Genomic DNA, 5,822 nt, shown 5'->3' on the forward strand with positions numbered 1-5,822 from the left:
ACCCTTGGTGCATACAGATAACACTAACAGTAGAACATAAATACAGATAGATACAGATTAAATATAAAATACAACTATACAAATATACAAATAAGGTCATGTAAAAAAATAAATAAAGCAACACAAGGCACATGGCAGATAGAGTGCAAACCAGTGAAGTAAACAAACAGTGCAGATATAATGATTGTAGTGCAAAGAGCTTATTCAGACTGATTAAAGTGACAAAAAGCTCAAAGAGTTCTTTATTTAAACTTTCAGAAGAGGTAGTTGAATGAGGTCAGTTCAATGCTGAATGACGTAGTGAGCAGACCAATGCTGCACAAAGTGACTGGTGCAGGTCCCAGTGTGTTAGTGGGAGGGGGGAGTGGAAGGACCTGGGGATGTGGGAGCTGGGGGGGCTCTGAGGTTGAGAGTTCAGTGGTGCATGGGGCAAAAGAGCGAGCGAAGAAGACGTTCAGCTCGTTCGGCAGGGAGATGGTGCTGTCACAGGTGCGTGGTGGGGGCTTGTAGTCCGTAATGGTCTGTATCCCCTGCCACAGGCTCCGAGTGTCTCTGCTGTCGCTGAAACGATGGGCTATCCTCCTGGAATCCTCCTCTTCTCTCCACACAACATGCTTCTCAGAAAAGGTGAGTCTGGACTTATGATTCTTTCTGCTGATGAGAGGCTTTGACACAGCAGAGTGCGCTTTCAGTCCGACTTCTCTTAAACGTGCCGAGACAGATCCTTACCTTGTTCAGCACTGAACTGGCGAGCAATTCCAGCTGCAGTGTTGAACCGATTCCCATTTTGAGTCTCTCCGCATTATCCTGCCTTCTCTTGCATTTGTCTTACATGGATGACCAGCGTTTTTGGGGGACCTGAATGAATTAGTGTCATTGTAAAGATGCAATATTCTAGAAATCACAGATTTGGAACAAATAACTTCTCTTGCAATGGCTGAAAGGGTCATCCCTTTGGCCTTCATCTGGACAACCTGCTGTCAGAGGGTTTCAATCACTTTAGAATGGCTCACCATCTTGCAAAGTCAGTGAAAACTGGAAAGTTTGGCCGCTAGTTAAATAGGGTTTGTCAGATAATTAAGGAAATTAGCACCAGGTCCAGATTAACACCAATCACTTGGAGGTATCTGAAAGTGTCCTCTAATTTTGATCAGTGTTCTTTTTCAAATATCTATTTTAAGTTTTTTATACTGTGCTTCAGAATATATTTAACTCATGAAATATGCTTAAAAACTGCTTTTTACTACTATTAGGATAACTTCAAATAGGACTAAGCAGTGACCTCGAAATGTAGGAAATTGTAGGTTGACCTAGAAAGTTTTGTGAGATTCACCCAGTAACAGATTTCTATGTGCTTCTACAATATCTTATTACTTCTCATGGCCACCAGAGGACATTAAAAGAAAAGCATTTTGCTACAATTAAGTTACAATTAATTGCATTAGTACCTTCTGCTTGTATTTTTAAGTAACACTGTCTTAATACTTGGGTTCCCTGTGGGCTGCTGACAGATATATAAATGTGCACATACAAAGACAATAAGACAATAAAATTCCTTCAATCTCTGTTGTAACAGGTAAACGATCTTGTATTTCTATGGCATTTTATTCCCATTAGCTATGATGGTAACTAGCACCAGTTGTTTTGTTGCTATCGACTGTCTTTCCGTTGTCGATCTCTTGCAGCAGCACACAAGTTCTTGGCAGAAGCCCCACCCTGTTTGGCAGAGGGGCGTGTTCACCCATTGTCCCCTCCTCCATTGTCGCCTTCAGTATTCTCGTCCCTGTTTTACATTCTTGTCCTTTGCAGAGCAGCTTGGCGTAAGTCGACCTGAAGTCTCTATTGAGTGTGGCGTAAAGTACTGGGTTTAGGGCAGAGTTTGCATGTCCTAGCCAAAGCACCACAGACTGCACCGTCCGTGGCGGGTTGTCTTCGTTGCGTATCCCCATTATCGTAAAAAAAGTGAAATACGGGAACCAGCACACCACGAAAGAGCCAAGCACCACTGCTAGGATCACCATGGCTTTGTGTTCGTGCAGGGCGAGCATCATCACTCCTGGTGAAGACAACGAACACGTCTCATAGAAATGATCCGTTTCGCCTGCGTCCTTGCGATGCGAAAAACTCGGTGGTAGCTCCAGCACATGGCCACCGGGGGAGATAAAACATTGCAAAGGCGTCGACCACTGCGTATGTTGGATTCAACTCAAACTGGCAATCTCATGCAGGGTCGCCCTGGCGAATATTTTGCACGCTTAAGTCTCTCGTATTCCAGCCTAGGTGGATAGGTACAAATGAAACGCCCACCGAAACCAGCCAGATTGTCGCTAAAACCGCACCAACTCTCCACGGAAGCACTAGCATTGGATAATGCAATGGGGCAGTGACCGCAAAGTAGTGGTCCAAGCTGATAGCAAAGAGATTGAGTATGGAGGCAGTGCATAACATGACATCCAGGGAGATGTAGATGTTGCAGAAGTTCGCCCCCAGTGGCCAATCGCCCATAAATTGGTAAAGGGTGGAAAACGGCAGCACGAGAGCGCCCAGTAGAAAGTCTGTAATCGCTAGCGAGACAATGTAGCAGTTGGTAACGTTACGTAGGTGTCTAGTCGCGTACACAGCCAGACAAACCAAAATATTTCCACTGACAGTGAGGAGTATAAGAACGGAGAGCGTCACAGCCAATGCTATCTGAGATGTCATCTTCTGTGTCTGCGTGATTTCTTCACAGTTTTATTGCTAAAAAAAACACTAGGAGTGCGGGTGTGTTTCTGTTTTTCATATTTTCTGGCTGTGTGAATGTTCCTGTAGTTCAATAACGCCAAAATGCAAAGCAATTTTTGTTGGTCGAGATGTTCAAAATGCAATGCAATGTCAAGTTGTGTGATTTTCTTATTTTATTGGTAGATGAACACTAGGAATGTAGGTGTGTTTGTGTGTGTCTATCTTATTTTCTGTTTGTGTGAATGTTCCTGTAGCTCAAGGTGGTGCGTTTAATTTCTGGCAATGCACATGGTTGCATCAGTGAAATGCGTCAATGCAAAATGCAATGCACTTTTTGTAGTTCAAGATGTTCAAAATGCAGTGCAATTTTTGTGTTTAGCTTATTGTCTGGTTTTGTCAGTGTTCCCGTAGCTCAACAACACCAAGGTTGTGCATTTTATTCCAGGCAACCAACATACTTGCATCTGCCAAATGCATTAATGCAAAATCCAGTGCTGTTTTTGAATGTGAAGATCCATGATTTTCTTCTGTTTTATTGGTAGAAAAACACTTGGAATGCAGGTTTGTTTATCTCTGTTTATCGTTTTTTTTTTGGCCATGTGAATGTTCCTGTAGCTCAACAATGCCAAGGCTGTTCCAGGCAATGTGCATACTTGTATCTGCCAAATGCATCAAAACAAAATTCAATGCAGTTTTTGTAGGTCAAGATGTTTAGTAAGGTATTACTAGCTATTCCCAATGGTCTCCTTCCACACTGCAGGGTACATCCACCTCTTCCATTGATCCATCTGTTCATCCATCCACCTTCCGTCCGTCTATATTGTCGTTCCAGCCCTCTGATAGATTGAAGTGTGTCGGCCTCTGCTGGTTATAGTGAGGTACTACATTTTTCTCCTCTTTTGTTTAAAATAGAACAGAGATGCATTTAGATCAGTTGTCAACATTTGACAAACCAATATAAAAATGCTAGATTATTTTGAGTAATAATATAATAAAATATAACATTAACAGACATAATTGCGTTATGCTATGCCAGTGTTGACTTCTACAATTAACTGGTTTCATTATATCTCTGTTTTGTATGACAGAGAAATATGATGTTTTATGATTTATATTTGGGGTCAGTATTTTTTCCTCAATGTCACATTGCTTGTTTAATCTGTAAATGAAGTCAAATGTTTCAACTGAACCACAAAATCCACCGGACAAGTGAACTGAACTGTTGTGCAAACTGACTATCCAGTGCACGTCAGTGATGCAATTTGATCTGCTTTTTTTGTTGCTTTTTGCTTCTAGAATATTATTTTATATGAATAAAGGGAAACAATCAATGATCTGAAGGATCTCCGTAGATTAAGACATCTTGCAATAGTGATAATAAATCAAGGTATTTTTACAGACATGTTGCAGTTAAAAGGTTTTTTTTTTGAAAGAAAGAAAATTATTTTATTCAGCGAGGATGCATTAAATTGATCGAAAGTCAGTAAAGACATTTACATTGTTACAAAAGTATTCTATTTCAAAGTAAATAAGTTCTTTTGAACTTTGTTCATCAATTAATCCCAAAAGATTTATTAGGGTTTCTACAAAAATATTAAGCAGCAAAATTTTTTTTAACATTGATAAGAATAATAAATGTTTCTTGAGCAGCAAATCAGCATATTAGAATGATTTCTGAAGGATCATGTGACACTGAAGAGTAATGATGCTGAAAATTCAGCTTTGCAGAGGAATAAATTACTTTTTATAATATAATCAAATAGTAAACACTTGTTTTAAAATAATATTTTACAATATTACTGTTTTTAATGTATTTTTGAGCAAATAAATGCAGCCTTGTAGAGCAGAAGAAAAAAAAAACAGTAACACTTTACAATAAGATTCCATTAGTTAATGTTAATGTATTAACTAACATGAACAAACAATGAACAATACATTTATTACAGTATTTATTCATCTTTGTTCATGTAAGTTGTTAGTTGTTAGTTCATATTAATTCACAGTGCATTAACTAATGTTAACAAGCACAACGTTTGATTTTAATAATGCATTAGTAAATGTTGAAATGAACATTAACTATGATTAATAAATGCTGTAGAAGTATTGTTCATGCTTAGCTCATGTTAACTAATGTAGTTAAATAATGTTAACTGATGAACCTTATTGTAAAGTGTTACCAAAATATCAAGAAATGCAGTAAGAAATAGTGATATTGTGAAAATGTTATTGCAGTTTAAAATAACTGTTTTCTATTTGAATATATTTTAAAATGTAATTTATTCTTGTGATCAAAGCTGTTGAAATTAACATTATCTAAGATTAATAAATGCTGTAGAAGTATTGTTCATGCTTAGTTCATTTTAACTAAAGTAGTTAACTAATGTTAACTAATGAACCTTGTAACCTGGTAAAGTGCTACCAAAAAAACTAAGAGAGGTGTACTCGATCACAATGAACATGACATTCAAAATCATATCATTAAGGAAAGAGACATTCTTCCATAACTCATAACTCACAACAAACATGACACCAGTTTAAATATTGCAGAAAAGAGTAAAAACATTCAATAATGAGACAGAATTTTGCATGAATCATTTATAGAGAAATAATCAGCACTGAGTAAGTACTTAACATTCAAAGTTTGCCTAGACAGTAGAACTGAATCATTCAGTGATTTCCTTCAACCATGCATTTAAAAAAAAGCTATAAAACAAATTTTAGAAGGACAATTTGAAATATATAGAATATACTTATGGTGCTTTCTACAGTAATTATGATCAGGTTTCAACTTTCTTCTATTGCATTCTTTACACACACAACTTATGCAAGTCTCTTAAGATGCACAAATGTGTGCATGAGTGAAATTGTAAGATGCGGGAGATTGTGTGTGCTTATTTGGCTGCAAGTTGGTGACGTTAAAGACATAATTATAGAGTAACAAAATGCTCTCAGACACCAACACAACACATTGTTTGTTTGTGTGTGTGTAGGACGGTAAGCTGAAAGGGAACACAATGCTCTAACACTCATATTAGTGTAGCACAACACATGTGAGACATTATAATAAAAGCTCAAGTGGAGATAATGACATATCTGCA

The 5,822-nt window shown here is 37.8% G+C and overlaps 1 pseudogene; it reads right to left on the reverse strand.

Annotated features, from left to right (window-relative positions):
• Positions 1 to 1,505: 1,505 nt before the first annotated feature.
• On the reverse strand, positions 1,506 to 2,703 carry LOC107677011 (histamine H2 receptor-like; annotated as a pseudogene).
• Positions 2,704 to 5,822: the final 3,119 nt, after the last annotated feature.

The sequence above is a fragment of the Sinocyclocheilus anshuiensis genome, unplaced genomic scaffold (assembly GCF_001515605.1).
Source record: "Sinocyclocheilus anshuiensis isolate Anshui unplaced genomic scaffold, SAMN03320099.WGS_v1.1 scaffold564, whole genome shotgun sequence".
Lineage (NCBI taxonomy): Eukaryota > Metazoa > Chordata > Actinopteri > Cypriniformes > Cyprinidae > Sinocyclocheilus > Sinocyclocheilus anshuiensis.